The sequence below is a fragment of the Dipodomys ordii genome, unplaced genomic scaffold (assembly GCF_000151885.1).
Source record: "Dipodomys ordii isolate 6190 unplaced genomic scaffold, Dord_2.0 Scaffold2, whole genome shotgun sequence".
Classification (NCBI taxonomy): Eukaryota; Metazoa; Chordata; class Mammalia; order Rodentia; family Heteromyidae; genus Dipodomys; species Dipodomys ordii.
Window position 1 is genome coordinate 6645303 of NW_012267218.1, and position 20311 is coordinate 6665613.

General features: G+C 48.7%; 1 long non-coding RNA gene across 1 annotated transcript in view; it reads right to left on the bottom strand.

The window, feature by feature from the left end:
- Nucleotides 1-14102: 14102 nt before the first annotated feature.
- LOC105984677 overlaps nucleotides 14103-20311 on the bottom strand; it is a 13756-nt gene continuing 7547 nt past the window's right edge. The window contains exons 2-3 of the long non-coding RNA XR_001175008.1: nucleotides 15053-15121; nucleotides 14103-14259 (exon numbers count right to left, since the gene is read on the bottom strand). This is a non-coding gene — a long non-coding RNA (uncharacterized LOC105984677). The remainder of the gene's footprint in view (nucleotides 14260-15052; nucleotides 15122-20311) is intronic.

Below are 20311 nucleotides of genomic sequence, written 5' to 3' on the forward strand. Positions count from 1 at the left end.
ATTAAAAAATAAATATAAATAAGTAAATAAAAGCTGGGTGCTAATGACTCACACTTGTAATTGTAGCTACTCAGGAGACCAAGACCTGAGGACTGAGGTTTGAAACCAGCCTAGGCAGAAAAGTCCATGGGACTCTTATCTCCAATTAAGCACCAAAAAAACAAACAAACAAAAAAAACCCTCAGAAGTGGAGCTGTGGCTCCAGTGGTAGAGTGCTAGCCTTGAGCAAAAACGCTCAGGGACAGCACCTGGGCCCTGAGTTCAAGCATGTGCACACACACAAAGACAAGCAAAAAGGCTGGTGGGGAGGGGTGGCTCAAGTTGCAGAGCACTTGACTAGCATGAATTCTATCCCCAAGATCATAAATGTGTGTGTGTGTGTGTGTGTGTGACCCAGAAAATCATAGGCTGACATAGGTATTGTTAACATGGATTACATTAACTACAGGTAGCTTCAGGCTTCAGTGGGCAGAACACACCACAGAACAAATAACTCACAAGAAAGAGGAGACAGTAACTGCCCAGGAGCCAGCATGGTGGACAGGGGTGTTAAGTACCCAGGCTTCTTCTGCTTTGGGATCTGCCTTCCCAATCTGTGGTCAGCTGAGCTTACCTGTAAGCCCTCCTCCTGGGAACAAATGGAGAAAAGGATAGAGAGAGGGAAGGGACCATATCCATATTTAAGTGCCTAGCCAGGCCGGGAGCTGGTGGTTCATGTCTATCATCCTAGCTACTTGGGAGGCTGAGATCTGAGGATTATGGTTCAAAGCCAGCCAGGGCAGGAACATCCATGAGACTCTTACCTTCAATGAACCACCAGACAACCAGAAGTGGTGTTGTGGCTCAAAAGGGTAGAGTGCTCGCCTTGAGCAAAAGAGCTTAGGGCCAGCACCCAGGTCCTGAGTTCAAGGACCATGAACAACAGAAAAGAAAAGAAAAGAAGAGGAGGGAGGGAAGGAGGGAAAGAGGGAAGGAGAGAGGGAGGGAGGAAGGAAAGCAGGCAGGCAGGCCTGGCCAGGAGTCACATGCAAACCTCCCTTTTCCTTAACAGCCAAAATTACAAATTTAGCAAATCTAGAACCTTGGCCTCTGCTAGCCACAAGAAAAGTCAGGAAAATTGTCTCATTACAGGCATGTGTATACTACAAATCTAGGAATCTCTTATCTCAGAAAAGGGAAGGGGCTGATATTGAGTACAATTAGCAGTCTCTGCCACAGTAGCCAAAGATCTGCCCCTAAATAAAACCACCATGCCAGATGGTTTTAATAGCAAATTCTCCCCAACTTTCAAAAAATAGTTTCAGACATGTCAACTATTATAGACCATAGAAGAAGTCAGGAAGTTTTCTAGTTTATCCTTCCAGGTTGACATAACCCTGATACTAAAAACAATAATAAAGAAAACTACAGATAAATATCACTTATAAACATAGAAGCAACTATTAAAATATAATCAATGGTTCACCACAAAAACCGTGGAACTTGGAGTAGCGTCTAACCCTGGAAGTAGAAATGTGACTCATACTAGAAAATTCACCTCAATTACAAATTAAAGGAGAAAAACCGTATGCCTACCCCAGAGAATGCTGGAAATATTCTGGCAAAATCAAGCACCTAATCTCAGATTAGACTAAATGAAAACAGACTGCCTATTAACTAGGAAGAGAAGGAAATTAAGTTGATAGAAGGTGGTGAGAGATTGTTCTAGTCTCCTTATCCTTTCTCCCTTTGGTCCTTTTTTGTAATTAGGCCCAACCCCCATATTTAGCTGGATCAATATCCAATGAATTAGAGACTACCACTCCCAGCATCCCTCACAGGTAGGTGTGGCCAGATGAAGTTCAAGCCAATAGACTGTGAGCTGAAGTGGCATCTAGCATTGCCCTGCTCCAAGAGGAAGATGTTTGCTCAGACGTTAGCTGGCTGAGAAATGGCAGTGACTGCAGCAAACCCAGAAGCTACCCAGGGAACACAGAACCAACTTTATGCCACTTACAAGGGTATTACTGCAAGCTCTCATGCAAGAGAGAAATTAACATCTACTCCATTTCAGCCAAAGTTTCTTGGTCAGACCATGTAGCCCATGCCTTATTAGTACACTAATACCAGAAATCACCATCAACATAATTTCCAATGGTGAGTCATTAGAAGAATGCTCATTATATTCACGAACAAGAAAGCGTTTTGTTCTATGATCTCTGTTATTCAATCCACATCTTGCTAACTCTATGAGTCAGTGTTCTATTGCTGTGAGAAATACCTGCGAAAAACAACTTCAAAGGTCAAGGACGATGGTGTGCATATCTATTCCCAGGTACTCAGGAGGTAGAAGCAGGAAGACCATGGTCTGAGACTGGCTGGGGAAAAAGTAGAGACACTATCTGAAAAATAAGTGAAAGCAAAAAGGGTCAAGTGATAGATCACTGTCCTAGTGAGTGCAAGATTAGGCGTTCAAATAATAATACATAACTAAAACTTAAAGAAAGAAAGCTTTCCTTACATTCACAGTTTCAGAGCTTTCCATCCATGGTCAGCCAGCGCCATTGCTTTTGAGACCAAGGCAAAGCCAGAGAGAACATCCTGGCTGGGAGCACAGGATGGAACAAAGCTGCTTCCTTCATAATGAGCAGGGATCACAGAGACCCCAGAGTGGCTGGAGACAAGATCTACCCTTCAAAGCCACACCCCTGATGACCTGCCTCATCCAATTAGGACCAGCCTCCTAAATCGGCACCACCTCCCAACAATGCCATCATCTTATGACTCCCTGGCTATTCAGAGTCCACTCATTTTTTTTTTTTTTTGGTTGGTTGGTCATGGATTGAACTCTGGGCCTGGGCGCTGTCCTTGAGCTCTTCAGTTCAAGGTAAGTGCTCTACCACTTAAGCCACAGTGCCACTTCCTGTTTTCTGGTGGTTAATTGGAGATAAGAGTCTCATAGGGAATTTCCTGCCGGGGCTGGCTTTGAACTGCAACCCTCAGATCTCAGCCTCCTGTGTAGTTAGGTTGACAGGCGTGAGACACTAGTGCCGGCTAAGAGCTCACTCTTCTAATTCAGAACCATTCTCTCCCAAAAAGCTCCATCATCTGGCAAAAGCCTTTCACACATGGGCCCATGAGACATTTCAGAGTAAATCATAACACTGGCTGACTTGACCAAAACAATCAAGTAGCAAGAAGAAGAAAATAAAATTTATTTAAAAAAAAAAAAGCAAGCCAGGCACTGGTGGCTCATTCCTGTAAGTCTAGCTACTCAGAAGGCTAAGATATGAAGATTGCAGTTTGAAGCCAGCCTGGGCAGGAAAGTCTATGAAAGTCTTATCTCCAGTTAACTATGAAGGAAGGAAGGAAGGAAGGAAGGAAGGAAGGAAGGAAGGAAGGAAGGAAGGAAGGAAGGAAGGAAGGAAGGAAGGAGAGAGAAAGAAAGAGGAAGGAGAGGGAGAGAGAGAGAGAAGGAAAGAAAGAAAGAAAGAAAGAAAGAAAGAAAGAAAGAAAGAAAGAGAAAGAAAGAAAGAAAGAAAGAAAGAAAGAAAGAAAGAAAGAAAGAAAGAAAGAAAGAGGGGCTGGGAAGGTGGCTCAGTAGTAGAGTGCTTACCTTGAGCTGAAGAGCTGAGGGATAGTGCCTAGGCCCAGAGTTCAGGCCCATAACTGACAAAAGAGAGAGAGAGAGAGAGGAAGGAAGGAAGGAGAGAAAGGAAAGAAAAAGAAAAAAGCCAGAAGTGGAGCTGTGGCTCAAAATGGTAGAGCAAAAGAGCTCAGGACAGTACTCAGGCCCTGAGTTCAAGTCCCACGATTGACAAAGAAAAGAAAGGAAGAAAATATGTTATGTACAGGCAATACAGTCACATTTGGGAAAAGTACTAGAAATACGTGATTTCAATAATTGGGACACACACACACACACACACACACACACACGTGGTTTCCCATGACCAGTTGGGAAATGGAATAGGCCTATTCCCTCTGGTCCTCTCACAATGTCCCATGACAGAGCAAACTATGGCCCAAAACCATTGCCCTGCCTCTGTGCTGTAAACTGAGGGTGGAGTGCACAGTGGAAAAGAAATTTTTAGGGGCTGGGAAGGTGGCTCAGTGGTAGAGAGCTTGCCTTGCATGCATAAGACCCAGCACCACATAAGCAGAAATAAAAGCTGGAAGTGGCATTGTGGCTCAAGTGGTAGAGCGCTAGCCTTGAGCTGAAGAGCTGAGGGACAGCACCCAGGCCCAGAGTTCAGGTCCACAGCCGGACCAAAAAAAAAAAAAAAAGAAAAGAAATTTTTAAAAAAGAAGAATATAAAATAGGAAAAAATCCTATTCACCAAAAACAATAACAAACAAATAGGCAGACATACAGGAATAGACTTTACTAGGAAGTACATATCCTATTTAGGAAAGGACTAAGCTCTTCTCAATGATACAAGAAGGTCTTGGAAAGAAAAATCAAGAACATACTGTCTTTCAATGATATACTCTGCTATAAAGATGTCACTGCTCCCCAAATCCATCTTTTAATATTATATATTTCCTCCAAAATCGCAATAAATTTGATAAGCTGGTTTCTAAGTCTGTGTGTACAAGAAAGCATGGAAGAATCCAAGGAAAATAAAAATATCAGACATCTTAAATGTTCCCACGGTTAAAGTTCTAATAGAAACTGACAAAGATCAATGAAGTGAGAGAGAGAGAAAGAATTCTTGTACAAATGACAGCTTCGTTTGTGGTGCAGATAGAGAAAATGTTCTATTCTATAAGTGACCCTGGGATAATTGGCTCTCCTTTTAGAAATATTTTTAGAGCCTTACCTCATACCACATGCAATAACAGATTCTAGTTAAGTCAAAGGGCTCAAAGTAAAACTCTAAACTGGAAAGGCACAGGGACAAAATATAGGAAAACATACGTTAGAGTGCCCAGCGAGCAGACCCCCTCTAAGCAAGATAGAAAATGCAGCATCTACAGGGTACAAGAGCTCAGACCTCTCCTCTGCTCAAGCCACATTGGTCTCCCTGTCCCTGAAGGGTTCAGGAATGCTCCCACCTCCGGTGTCTGGGGCTCCACGCCTGGGACACTCTCCCCCCAGGTTCCCATTTCACCGTTGTCTTATTACTGAGGCCCTCCTGGTCCATTCTTATAAACAGGCTTTAAAAGTAAAGTAGGCCGATTGCATTTCTAGGCTGAAGCATAGCTCTAAAGGAAAGCAGTAGAATCAGGAAATTACTTAACACATTTGTTTGTCTAACTCCATCCACTAGATCTTGAAGTCTCTCTACAGCCTATGTTTGAATGGAATTGCAGGACAAGTGTTACCTTCCAGGAGGATCTCTTCTTCAGTTCATCCACCAATCCTTCCTTCCTCCATTCATCCATGCTCCATCCATGCATCCACTGACTACTCTCTCATCCTTCCTTCCATGTATGTGTCCATCTCCCATCCATCCATCCACCCTTCCATCAGTCCATCTTTCCATCCACTTACCCACCCTCCATCCATCAGCAGTCTACTCATCCTTTCTTCATACATTTGATTGTCAACAACTTACCCATCCTTCTATCCATCCACCCACCAACCCATCCTTACATCCACATATCCATCCATCCATGCATCCACCCATCCATCCATGCATCCATGCATGCATCCATGCATCCACAGCATTAGAACACAAACACTTGAAGGACATATGTCATACACCAGGCATGGTGGCAGGTGCTGAGGCTTCTGAACTGAAGCTATCTTGATGAGGACGTCAAGAAACTCACCAAAAATGGTAGCACTCTGTGACAAGAGCTGTAATGGCATTTTTTCTAAATTGTGTAAGACTAGATGTGATACCTGCAGGGGATGTGAGAGAGAGTTCTCAGCAGGGATGGCATTCTAGCCCGGGGCTGAAGGACGGCTCGGTCAGTCTCCAAACAGCTGAGAGAGGAAGGCATTACAGACAGAGGGAACAGAAAACCACATACGGACATGTGCGTGTATGACAGATTCAGAACGTCGGAACCAGTACAGCAAGGTGGGTTATATGCGACAGAAGGTAAGGCAGGCAGCAGGCAACAGGCAGGCCACCTGGGCAGGTGACAAGGGGTGAAACTGTAAAAGTGTACAAACCCTAGTTCAAGTTTTGATGAACACTCACTCTCTAGAAATTTCTGTTAAAAAGAATCCCCATGATGTTCTTACATTCATCTGGGATGCAGGCTTGGACTTAGATGCAGCTTTGCAAAATCTATTTCTTAAAGTTTCATTATGCTACTGTACATCAAAATAGGCCAATATAAATTATAATATGGTCATGCCAATAGGACTTGCAAACACAATACTTTAAGTTTATATTGCATTCCAAGACCCATAAAAATTATTCTGAATGGCTGTTTGCTTTTTGAAGCCAAATGAAAAGGTATTTGCAATTTGATTATTAACAAATCAAATCACTGATAGGATATTGGATTCGGTACATCTCAAACTGAGAGTGAAAACCCTCAGTGGTCAATTACATAGCATGCTGCTTTATCGCTTCCTGTGTGTCATTAAGAACAAACATGCAGCCAACTCCCATTTCATTCTGATTTATTTTAACCATTTCCCTACTCAGAGATTTTTTTTTTCCTCTCTAGGCCTCTCCCAGGCATTGCAGTTTTTCTCTGGCTGATGTCAGTATGGCTAGCACGGTTGGATAGTTGACTGAGTGAATGGAATCATGTGCAGATGGCAGAGAGAACGAATGAATGCATAAATGAATGAGAGAATTTGTTGTCAGGTGGCTGGATGTAAGTATACAAGTCACATCTCACCCCAGTGTTGAAGAATTGTGAACTCAGTTTCTTTCATCGTGCTGTTTTCTGACTTCCAATACTTAGTTTCTCTTCTTTGTGTTTCTACCCTGTCCTGTGTGAAAGTCCCTTTTCTTTAGTGATGTTCAAGGACTCTTAAGAATAACCAATTGTGGGGGAGGATGGGAAGGGATAGGAAGGGGAAATAAAGGAGGAGGCTACAATGCTTGATAAGAAATGTACTCATTATCTTGCCCATGTAATTGTAACCTCTCTGTACAGTATTTTCACAATTAAAAAAAAAAGAATAACCAATTGATTGGAGCCAGGAGTTTGTGGCTCACACCTGTTATCCTAGCTCATCAAGAGGCTGAGATCTAAGAATCAGGCAGGAAAATCTATGAGACTCCAGAAGGGGAGCTGTGGTTCAAGTGGTAGAGGACCAGCCTTGAGTGAAAAGCTAAGGGACAGCTCCCAGGCCCTGAGTCCAAATCTCAGTACACACACACACACACACACACACACACTCTCTCTCTCTCTCTCTCTCTCTCTCTCTCTCAATCAATAATAGATTGGGACAATATACCCTCTAGTGTGTTGAACATGCTAGATCTAATCTTGCACGGGTCTCTCTGACCACCTGCAGGTGCAGGGGTCTTCCTGCCAGCAGAGACCTCCGCCTCGTCTCAGGAGGGTACTTGCTTGTCTACAAGTCTCTTCCTACCTTCTTCAGCCAAGCCTAGGCCAGATGCTTGCTTTTTGGAGTCCTCAGAAGCCCCAACAACTATGCAGAGACACACAGCTCTGGCCTCTCTTACTGGGGGTACACAAACTGATGCTGTGTGAGTTTGATTCCTTTCCCCACTATGGAGAGAACTTGGGCTGAGCGGAGTCAGATATGCCCTGCTCTACTCAGCTTCTTTTCCTCCTCTTGCTCCTCTTCCTCTTCCTTCTTTTCTCTTTTCCTCCTCCTTTTCTTCCTCCTCCTCCTTCATAGTAGGAATTGAACTCAGGGCCTCACTCACATGCTAGACAAGTCCTCTACTACTTGAGACATGTCCCCTTTTGTTTATATTTGCTAGGCTGGTCTTAAACTCACAATTCTAAGTGGCTGGGATTACAGGCATGTACCCCCATACCCGGCCTCTGCTCCACTGTTATATGTCCCCCAGGTGGTCCCTGGTAGCAAAGGTCACCTTTTCCACAGCTTTTACAGCTTCTGCCTATGGTATTCCCATGTGTGAGCCTCATGATAAGGTAGACGGAACGAGGATTACTTCCTGAATTTTTCTAAATGACAAGGAAAGATTAGGGGAAATGGCATGGGTAGGCTCACAGAGTTGGACATTCTGTCATCTGACTCATTTCCCTTCTTTGATAATAAATAGCCCCTCCAGTTACTGCCCAAGACTTGCCTTTGGCAGGGCTGAAACACACGCCATCATTTAGGGGTACAGGGTGTTCCCTTCGTGGCCCTCTACTCCATTCACAGAAGGAGAATGTTACCCCGTCAACAAGGTGCAGCTCCACAAATGCTGTTGGGACTGCTGAGCAAGAGTAAATCTGTCCACTCAAACTACTGGAAGCAGGAGCTATAAAAGTCTAGAGATTTTAGGGGACACCAATGGAGAGTGAGCATTTAGGGGAGAAGCCAGCACAGACCTGAGAAAGCAAGACCTGAGAAAGTTAGAAAAAAACCAGACCTGACATTATTTGAGACTCTGGATTCACCTGTACCTAAAATGAGCCTGCCCTGTGCAATTTTGCACAATACATGTATTCTGATTATCTATGGCTGCAAAACATATCATCTTAAAATTTGGGGTCTTCAGACAATAATTTATTTCCTGCCTGGCTCTGTGGGTTGAGGAGCAGAGCTGGGGGAGGAGGTAAGGGGGTCCTTGCTTGGGGTCTTTGGTTCATTGTGTCCTGATAACAGCCAAGCAACGATGTCTTCATTAACATGTCTGTCAACCTAGCTGGCAGTGTCTTTGTCTCTCCTCCATACCTGCCTGTCAGGAAACCCCCAATGAACACTGAGGCCCAGAAAGGCAACATCCAAGTCCCTTGGCCAAGTCACTGGACTTTTAGGGAAGCATCAGGGTCCCTGCCACTTTTTCTCTCTGAGGATGGGTGCTAGTTTCCATTCCCTGCCTGCTGCCTCTCTGGGTACCCAGGCCACTGTGACCTCCACATGGCTGCTTGGGCTTCCTCACAGTATGGAGGCCTCAGGATAGCAGGGCTTCTTATGTCAGGTTGACTTTCCCCAGAGTGAGTGGAAGCTGCCACACATGAGCCTTGGAAGCCAGGCAGCATCCTGCCTCCACTTTCTACAAGTCTTGAGTGGGTACCCCACCCACAGGTATGAATCTTGGAGGTGTGACAAGTAGCGAAGCCATCCTCACAGTCCAGGTACCACGATTTGCCGCCCACTATATTCCCCGTGGTGCCCATGGTGCCTGCACTCAGAACCATAGGCTGAATGGAGTTGGACCTAGATCAGGGTGCGGTCTGCTCTATCCTTTCCCCTGTGGAAGTCCTACCTGCCACAACTACTCCAGACACCCCCCTCCCACTCTCCCCACTTTCACGCCTCCCCCCCAGTCAAAAGTCATCTCTTCTTTCAAGTTCATAGCCCAGTTGAGAATCAACCAGAAAAACTGGATAGAACACTGAGTCACCACTGAGACTCGAACCCCTACTTTAACAGCCTAGGAAACAGAGGCCCAGAAAGCAACATCCAAGTCCCTTGGCCAAGACACTGGACTTTTAGGGAAGCACCAGGTCCCTGTCACCTTCTCTCTCAGAGGATGGGTGCTAAGTTTCCACTCCCTGCCTGCTGCCTCTCTGGGTACCCAGGCCACGGTGACCTCCAGAACCAGAGGATTCTCTGAGGGTTTCCTGACAGGCAGGCATGGAGGAGAGACAAAGACAGGAAGATGAGGCTTGCAGGCCAGCCTGGTCCCGATAAAGATTGTTGTAAATTGCCGGCTGTGCCCTCATGGCTCACCTGGATGTGGGATGTAGTAATGATACCTTTCCAGATGTGTGGATTTCCACACAGTAATGGAAGCAAGGGGCTCTGAACCCAAGTGGGGAGGGGCCGGCATCCGGGACAGCACAGGCCTCACTGAGACTCCGTGTGCTGATGGAGCGGGGAGGCGATGTTGGCAGCACTGGGCCCTGACGTTCATAAGAAGCTGGCACCCATCCCTGCCTGTCCTCATCCTTACCGCAGTGCTCCCCAGCCCCAAAGCACAAGCAAAGCCACCAACATCCCCATCACAGCCCAGGACAGACAGACTGAGCCCTTCAGATCCCTTCCCCCGGTACCTACCCATTATTAGCCCCGAGTGGAGAAAGAGACATGACTAATTGTGCCCACAGTTTCCTCCTGGCATGGACAATTAGCCACCTGCATCTAATTCTGAGGGACCCAGAGGCTAATTACATCTGCCAGACCCCACGTTGGTGTGTGCATGTGCGTGTGTGTGCGCTTGTGTGCGTGTGTCCTCTCGCCAGCAGGCGTAAAAGCAGTAGAATCGGTATTTGTATTGCATTTACCGTCTGGTCCCTGAGCCTGCTGGGCCCTCAGTTCCAAGGGCCCCAGCCAGGACATTGTCCTTTGCAGAGGAGGGGAATACAAATGTTCATGGGTAAAGGGGAAAGCCCAGCCCATAGCCGGTGCTAACCTTCTGACACACTAGGGCAAAGGTTCACTGGGCAGCTGCTGTGACCCAAGTCCGCTGCCCCAGAGTCCAGAGCCAATGCCTCCCAGGCCCTCCTCCACCCCATCTCCTGCCTCTGTCCAAGCTCTGCACTACCTCCAAAGTAGATCTGCTGGCCTGGCTGCTTTGCCCCGGCTCAGGACTGAACACGCCCTGGGAGTCTGTAGGATATGTTGGGGCTGATGAATGGTAACCTCTGCCTCCCTGGAATGCCTGTGGCTTCAGCTGCCATGCAGCAAGCAAGGACTCCCATCAGCTTTGCACCCAACACGGGCGTGGCGCCTTCCCCAGCTCCAAACCTCCACCTGCTCTGACTGGACCCACGCTGAGTCCCTGACCTTGGCCTCCGTCTTTGTTTTTGCTCCTACTGGGGCTGCTGAGGACTTTAGGCATCCAGTCTCCACCCAGGCTGAGATCCCCTATAGGACGTGGATCTGTTCTTAGCAGGTCTGGAGGAGTACGCCTGGGTGCAGCTCTCCTGACTCACACAGCAGGTGAGCACACGAGCGTCTTCCCCTGAGCCTATGGTCCTGGACCTAATGTGTTTCACTTGTCCACGGCAGCCTCTGCCCTAGCACCAGTGGTTGATGGGCCAGCACAGACAACAGCTCTGATAAACACTCAGAAATCAGTGGCTTCTCTTTACACAGGCTGAAAGGATGGCTGGCTGGATGGGTGGACGTGGGAGTCGGTTCCAGGCAGTCATTCTGCCACCAGGCCTCTTCTAGCCAGGGCCCAGAGTTCCAACTGCCCTGTCTGCATTTGAAGGAGGTTGCAGAACTGAGACTGGAGGAGGTGGGGCTAGATGGCAGGTGTTCAAGGCCATGCCTAGAAGGGCAGTGGACATTATTTGTCCTGCCCAGAACTCAGTCACATGGTTTCCCCTGGCTGCATGGGAGCCTGGGACATGTAGCTCACTTATGTGTCCAAGAGAAGAAGTGATGTGCTTGCTGACCAACTCACACCTATGGCTGCCACTCCCCATCTACCACCTCAGCCATAAGGTAAACCAAGAAATAACTAGGCATTTCCTATAGGCTATGGTCTGTATGAGCTGACGACCCAAAGGCTCAAGTAGTAGAGGTTTGGCCTGTGGTGTGGATTAGAGATGTGGTAGGAGAGAGATTCTTAGCAAATGGGGGGACTTTCCCTTAGAAGGAACGAGGGATCTTCTTGAGGACCCCAACTTGGTTCTGGAGAGAGACAGCCTGGTGCCTGAACTACCGTCTGGCTTCCTGTCTTGAAATGCGATCTCTTTCCCCTACACCTATTCTGTGTTGCTACGGCAACCCCACCTGCCATTTGAGCCTCTCCAGATCCAAGTCAATGCCCAGAAACCTCTTCTCTTAAAGAGGAGCCTAACCCAGCAGTTTTGTTACAGTATCAGAAAACTGTCTAATACACACAGGCAACCATTGAGGAAGAAGGTGAGATTGCCCAAAAAGAAATGTACTCATTGCCTGCCGTATGTGACTGTAACCCCTCTGTACTTTACCTTTATAATAACAATTTTAAAATTATTTTTTTTTGTCGGTTGTGGGGCCTGAACTCTGGGCCTGTGCGCTGTCCCTCAGCTCTTCAGCTGTAGACTAGCACTCTACCACTTGAGCCTCAGCCCCACTTCTGGCTTTTTCTGCTTATGTGGTGCTGAGGAATCGAACCAAGGGCCTCATGCATGCAAGGCAAGCGCTCTACCACTGAGCCACCTTCCCAGCCCCTAAAAATTATTTTTTTTTAAAAAGATAATCATTAAGAGTGGAGAAGGGGCTCAAGTAATAGAGTGCTTGTCATACAGTTGTTTAAAGATACAGGTGGACCTGTTGCAACAATGAGAGGTACAAGTTGTCATGTCCAAAATGAGCTTTACAACGTCGGTGCGGGGGGGGGGGGAAAGGGGGGAAGGAGAAGGATTGGGATTGGGGGGGAGGGGGAGGCTGGGAAGGGATGTGAAGGGTAAACAAAAGGAGGAGGCTGCAATGCTTGGTAAGAAATGTACGCATTATCCTGCCCATGTAATTGTAACCCCTCTGTACAGTATCTTCACAAATAAAATAAAAAAAATAAAAAAGTACAAAAAAACAAAAACAACAAAAAAAAGATAATCATTAAGAGTGGAGAAGGGGCTCAAGTAATAGAGTGCTTGTCATACATGTACAAGGCTCAAGTCCCAGTACCAGCACAAAAAGCGAAAGCAAGGTAGACTTACAAGTCACCAAGGCATGGAGTAGCATCCAGCACAGAGGTGCTCAGTAAATAATTGCTGATGGGTAAATGGGGTTCACAAAGGCATGGTGGCAGAGCTAGGGTTAGTGGACAGGACGATTATACATGTTATAAAAACAAACAGACATAGTTTGTATATATTTCCACTACACAGACCGGAGTATTTCAAGGGCACAAGCTGGCTGGGGCTGTGTCTTGCTGGAAGATTCCACACATAACTGAGATGCGGTTCAGGCAGCATCCTCCAACTCATTTGACCGTCGGGTGTTATTTAGATGGTGCTGTTTTGTCCAGGAGCCAAGGCAGGCTCCAGCAGTGCCATCTAAATTAACATCGACAGAGAAATGAAAAATAATAACACGGTCTCATAGTTGAGGTAATTGCCCTTAGATCAAAATTGGATCCATATGCTTAATAAAAAGTAAACATTAAGTAATCACACCAAAAAAATGTGAAAATGATTAGACAAAAGGCCTAAAGAAGACCAGCAATGGCCTCACAAAGAAGTACACAACTCAGCTCACACATGCCCTGCACCTGTTACACTTCCGGCTGAAGGTAGTCGTCACGTGACTCCCTACCTTGTGTGTCTGGTTATCACACTCTGCACAGGAAGTGACTGGTTCTGTGGCTTCCCACTGTCATCCATGCTGTGAGAGATCCCTTTCCCAAGAGGGAGGAGCACTTCAAAGAAAACCCCTCCTTGTCCAGGATGCACTGTGTCCCTGGTGTGTCCCCACCTCCCACGTGGACGCCACCATCAGTCCCACTAAGTCCTTCCTATCTGGAGATGGGACCCAGGAAATCTGGCAAATGCACAAGAAACTGCTCCCTAAGCTGGAGATGGGTGGCTCATGCCTGCAGTCCTAGCTACTCAGGAGGCTGAGATCTGAGGATCTAACTCGATGAGACTCTTAATCTGTAATTAACCAGAAAAAAAAAAGCCAAAAGGAGAGCTATTGCTCAAGTGGTAGAGTGCCAGCCTTGAGCAAAAACCATGAAGGGATAGTGTCTAGACCCTGGTTCAAAACCAAATCACAAAAATCAAGCCACAAAGATTCAGGGCTGAGTTGCACCTGGGATTCAGGGTTGTGGTTTCATCGCCCTCTTACTGGTACAGTCTTCAGGGACAAGCTCAGCAGCGCTCCAGTGCGGGCTTGAGGACCAAGCGAGACAACATGATCCACCAGCTGTAGTTCCCCCTGCCCCCCCGCCCCTGCCATTCACCTCACCGATCCTCTTGTGTGCCATGAAACAGAGTTTGGCAAACAGTATCTGCCTGCTGCCATAGCTGTTTATTTAACACCATTGATGGACTGGCTTCACCTCGTTTCCCTTTTCCTCCTCCCTTTCCAAAGAACAGCTTACAATTAAGTCACACAGTGGGCGCATGACAATTCCAGGTAGGAAGACTGAAAGCTCTCTCTGATAACTGGCCAGCTGGAGTGTGCAGGGAAGGATGACCCGCCACCAAGTCCTTTGGATCTGGAGATGGGATCCAGTGAATGTGAGGAGGAGCAGCTTTTCTTGGCCCAGTGCCCTAGGATGAATTTGTCACAGGGACATTTGCATAAGTGGACTGAGTGGAGCAATGAATTATATCCCCAACAGTCATTTGGTTAAAAAAAAAAAATGTAGCAGTGTCCCTGCATCTTTGTTGTTGTTGTAGTTGGTGGTGGTGGTCATGGGGCTTGAACTCTGGGCCTGGGCACTGTCCCTGAGCTCTTCAGCTCAAGTCTAGCACTCTACTACCTAATCCACAGCACCACTTCTGGTTTTCTAGGTGGTTTTTTGGAGATAAGACTTTCATGGACTTTCCTGCCCGGTCTGGCTTTGAGCTGTGATCCTCAGATCTCGGCCTCCTGAGTAGCTAGGATGACAGGCGTGAGCCACCAGCACAAGCTTTCTGCATCTTCTTACACCACTGTGATGGTTTGCTAAAACTACAAAAGGTACTTCCACAAAGGAATTCTAGAGAGAAATTGGAGTAACTACCAGGCCTTGGGCCCTGGCAAAAGAGCACACAGAAACCCTTCTGCAATTCAGTTTAAACTTGTCTCCTCAGACCTTCCCCGGGCCTTCCACAGACATCTTTTGTGGAGCCTCTGGGCTGGTCCCAGCTGCCTCCAGCCCCTCCTCCACAGTGCTGCCCCAGGGACTGTCCTAAAACCACAGCTGAGCTTGTCTCATCCTGTTCAAAAGAAATATTGTGCTGGATCGTGGGAGCCACCAACATGTCTGATCTCCATGCCCTGACATGTGATAGGGGCTCAGAACGTATCCCCGCTGGATAAAGGATGCCTTCAGATCTCACACATGGAAAGGTCTCACACCTTGCCAGTTCCAATGTCAGCGTCCACTTGCGGCTCCTCATGGCTTCTCTGGTGTGTCACTTTGAGGAACTGCAGTAGAAATAAACTCTATGAAGACCCCGCCACAGGCAGCAGACCGCTGCGTGTCACGGGCAGCACAGGAGAAACACGGCCCTTGTTGTCAGAAAGTTGTGCTTTGAAGGGGCCGCTGGAGCCTCAGTCTCCTAGTCTACAAAACAGCAGAGTGGACTGGGAAGGAAGGTTGCTGCAGTAGTAAAGCATTTGCCCAGCCAGCACAAGGTCCTGAGTTCAATTCCTAGTATCACACACACACACACACACACACACACACACACACATATGCACACACACAAATTACATAAAAAGTGGACTTTTTGTATCCTGCTGGTCTGAATGGGGATGGGGGGAAGGGGTAAAATGCAAGGTTGTGCCAGGAGCTGGTGGCTCTCACCTGTAATCCTCGCTCCTCAGGAGGCTGAGTTCTGAGGATAATGGTTTGAAGCCAGCCCAGGCAGAAAAGTCTGTGAGACTCTGATCTCCAATTAGTCACAGAAAAATCCAGAAAGGGTGCTTTGGCTCAAGTGGTAGAGAGTTAGGCTTAAGCAAAAGGAGCCCAGGGATATAACCCAGACCCAGAGTTCAAGCCCCAGGAACGACCCCCCCCACAAAAAAAATTGGCCAGGTAAGTATAAGAAGCAAGTAGGGACGGTACTGTATGTTAGGAAGAGCTCTAGAAGGCAAACCCACCCACCCTGCCCACCTCCCCCACATGCTGCCTCTCAGCAGGGTGCACTTCAGATGCACCTGGTAAGCAGGTATCTCCGTGGGGGGGGGCTCGCTGGGAGGAGCTGTGGAAGCATCTGCGAGGCCCTCTGGTTGCCACCCCACCCCACTTTTCCCCAATATTCTGGGCAGCATTCACAAATATCCAGATTAAACATCCAATAACTTCACATTTCTTTGATCTCATGGTGCTAAGTATAGAAATAACCTTTTGATTTTTAAATAGAAGTCAGGGAACCGAAGACAAGCGAGAGCCTTCCAAGCCACCCAGGCACAAGTGTGGGGTTCAGGCAGGGCGCAGAACGCGGTGGGGGAGCCGTCTGACAATCCAGAGTTCCGGAGAGCAAGGTCTGAGCGCGCCTCGCAGCAAGCAGGCACCGCCTGGGCCGGGAAGATGATTAGCAAGAAACCAGGAGCACCTCAGGGGACCCTCCCACAGACAGTCTGTCACCCAGTGTTTTTACCATTCCATTTCAAAGTTTAATTAGAGAATCGCTTTCCAATGCTTAGAGGCAATTAACCCCTTTGCATCAGTCCCCGTGACGCAGGCAACATTCATGGGCCACAGACGCCAAGATGCCCACGATGGTGCTCAGCCATTGGAAGAAACAGATTGGGAAGAAAACATTTGTCAAGGAGAAGAGCTGACAAATATTGGTGGGGTTTCAAGAGATAAAACTTCCTTCCTAAATGTCACCAGAAGAAACTTCGCATCCGAGAACTCAACCTACCTTGGTCTCAGCTTCTCTTTTCCTGCAGGCCTATACACTGTTCCCTCCTGGGCCAGCTAGGCATCAATTCCCAGAGAGGAAGACCCAGGTCATGGCGTGGGGAGGGAGGAGGAGTTCACACACCAGCGCGCTCTCTCTTTCCCTTGCTTGTTAGCTACTGCTCTGGTCCTGTCTTGTCTATCTCAGTGAGAGAATGGAGACCCCCATGGTTTCACCCAGGTGATACCTGTGCCCAAGATGGTAGGAGACCCAAGAGAATGTACAAAATGTGCCAGGCATTCAAAAGCAAATCTGTTTGTTGGTTCCAGTTCTGGGGTTGAAAAGTCTGGGCTTGTGTGCTGTCCACAGCTGGTGCTCTACCATCTGGAGCCACAACTCCACTTCCAGCTTTTTTTGGGGGGGGGGTGCGTAATTGGAGATAAGAGTCTCTCAGACTTTCCTGCCCAGGTTGGTTTCGAACTGCCACCCTCAGATCTCAGCCTCCAGAGTAGCTAGGTTTATTGGTATGAGCCACTGACTCGCAGCTCCAAAACAGGTGCTGTGTCATCCAATACTATAGTCACTGACCGTAGGGAGCAATTTAATTTAAATTCAAATTAAAAGAGAAATGGGGTTGCTCTGAGGCCCCAGGTACATCTCCAGAGCTCCGTGGTCACACGTGGTGGGTGGCCACCACACCAGACAGCACAGCCACGAAGATTCCCATCACAATCTCATCTACAGAGCCATGGTGTCAAGGGTGAGGGAAAGACCGAACTTCCAACAAGAAAAGGAAAAACTCAGACATGGAAGGCAAAAGGTCATCTAAAGACCCTTCCCCAACTTCTCAGTTTTGCCTAGGATCTGCCTTAGGGAAGGCTGGATTGGGTCAAAGACAAGGTCAAGATGAGGAGCAAGACTCTTGCGTAGGCTCGGCTCCCTGCCTCTGAGGGACTCACAGCTCTGGCAGAATAGATTCTCAACGCACATCTATCCCTGTGTGCCAGCTGTGAGATACTGAGCACACTTCAGGAAGCACCTGTCCACACACAGCCCTGTTTGTGGCAGGTGAAGCCCAGAGACGTGGCTACTGCGAAGAGAGAGATACCCAGGCACCAAATGGTAGCCCTCTGGTTTGGATTAAAACCCCAATCAGAAAGCAGCTTGCTGTACTTGTGGAGATGGGAGGGAAGGGATGGTAGGGGAAAAACAAAGGAGGAGACAACACTGCTTAATAAGAAATGGACTCATTACTTTGCTCGTGTAACTGTAACCCCTCCTCTGTACAGTATTCTCACATTAAAAAACTTATTAAAAAAAAAAGAAAGCAGCTTGCTCCCCAAGAATGTATATGTGGTATCTTCCTCACCATCTATTAATGGGAAGGAACACAGGGAAGGACACGCGCGCACACACACACACACACACACACACACACAGAGTTCAGTACTGTCCAGCTCATGGGGGGGGGGAGGGGGATGCGGCCTCCAATCCTAGGTGCACTTTTCTCCCAACCCTGCTCTGTGCCTCACCCCTACCCCATCCTCACCTCTTGATCATTTCTGTCTCCACAGCCCCTCTTCAGCGAGGCTGACGTCCAGCATCCTCTCTTTGCAGAGCCTGTCCTGTTCATGATCACTTTAAAAGGGATACAGAAAGGGGACAGAAGGGACTGTCTCATTTTATTCTGGAAGTCAAAATCTATGCTCTTTCCAGAAAATTAGAAGGCAAAAGGGAAGTGGAGGGATGCGGGGTAGGGGGGAGATCAGAGGCAAACATGTTTTCTAGGAGTAGCTGACTGGTAGATGGGCCTTTGAACAGGTCAGGGAGCAATCGTGATTTCCCACACTACCCCAACTTCCTGTGGTTGGTAGACTGTATTCACTCAAGTAGTCCCTTGGGTTGGATGTTATTTCCAATTTCTCTTTTATCTGCAGGGCTTGATTTACCTCTTCAGGCACAAAATATTTTTCCACATTTTGGATGATTTCTTGGGGCTACCTTCCCCAAACTGGAATTACTAAATGGAAAGTTCTGATTATCTTAAAAAGATTCATGATACAAACTCACTGTTGGGGCTTTCCCTTCTCTCCTCTCAGCAGCCTTCACGTAGGTAGGTAAGTGTCTGGTTTTATGTTGTTGTTGTTTTAAAGGGAGAGTATTAGGGATTGAAATCAGAGTGAGTCCTGGCCCTTAGCTTTTTCACTCAAGGCCAGTGTTGAAGCTCTTGAACCACAGCTCTGCTTCCAGCTTTTTGGTGGTTAATGGGGGCTCAGTCTCAAAAACTCTCCTGCTGGGGTTGGGCTCAAACTACGATCGTCAGGTTTCTGTCTCTTTTGAGCAGTTAGGATTATAGGGGTGAACTGGACAGGGCTTTGCCTGGCCTGTGTGAGGACTCCCAACCGCCCCCCCCCCAAATTCCCCAATCTCCAAGCCGGACAGGCAAGAGGGCTCTCTAGCCTGATTTATCTTCTAGACCTGGGACAAGGATTCCTAATTGACTCTAAAGGAAACAGACCCAAGTTAACACACCAACAAAAACCCAGCCCAGTCAGGTGGGGCTGCCTTCAGCCAGGCCTGTGACCTTCAGAGAGGCGGCAGGGTCTTCAGGGCTTGGACCCGGCCTAATTCCAATGCGGTGGGTGGAAGGGAAATCAGCCCACATTAGGCACAAGCAAACCCGAGGCCCAGGGACTGTCTGTGTGCAGATTTCCTGGGGAGCAGCGGGCATGGGCGGAATATACACGGAAAGCAGCAAGTCTCAGTCTGAGAACCAAGACGTGCAGTGGGAGAACAGGAACAAGCAGAAATGCAGGAAAAGCGAAAGATGAAGGAGAGGAGCGGGGGGGGGCGCGGGGGGGGGCGCCAAGGCCACTGGAGATGATGGAAATTAGGGGAGAAGCACGGGGGTGGGGGCGCCGCCCTCATGTACAGGACCAAGGGAGAAGAACCCAGAATCGGGCCCCTGATAAGGGAACCCCCCCCCGAGATTCCAGCTGGAGAGACAGACCCGGGGAAGGGCAGGGCCGAGAAGAGGGGCGCTCGTCAGAGAAAGCGGGGCGCACGAGGTGGGTGGGAAAGAGGGTGCGCTTAGCCCACACGGGCTCGATTGCGGGCCGGCTGCGGGCTCCCCTGGGGCCCAGGCGGGGCAGGAAAGCAGGAGCCCCAAATTTTGCCTCCGACCCCACCGCGTAGCCCGCTCCGAAGGGCCTCATTGACTTGCCCCTGCACCCTCCGCACCTCTACACCCCTGCATCTCTGCACCCTTGCACCCCTACCCCCTCTGAACCTCCGCGTCTCCGGCACCCCTGCACCCTTGGCCCCCCCACCCCGCCCCACTGCGCGCCGCCCGGACCCGCGCGTGGCGCGCGGCGATCCCAGCAGCCGACGCGAGAGGGCGCGCGAGGGTCGCCGGGTGCGCGAGCCGCGAGCGCCCCAGAAACGCAGAGGAGCGGCTCGGGGTGCTCTCGCGTGTAAGCCCTGGAAGCGGGGTGCAGCAAGAGCGCAGGCCGCGGGCCCCACCCCGCTTTCTCTGTTTGCACGCGAGCCGGATCTTTGCAAGGCTGCGTGGAACTGAGGGGCCGAGGAAAGACGGGGGGACGGGGGGAGGGAGGAGTCCGGTACGCGAGGCCCCCCGCACCCCTCCCCTGCTCCTCCCAACCTCCAGTTCCACCCTGCACCCCGAAAGTGCCCGGCCCCACCTCCGCTCACCTCTCACCTCTCGGCCGGCCCGCCCGTGCCTGGGGCTGGGGGGGAGGGGGGCGGC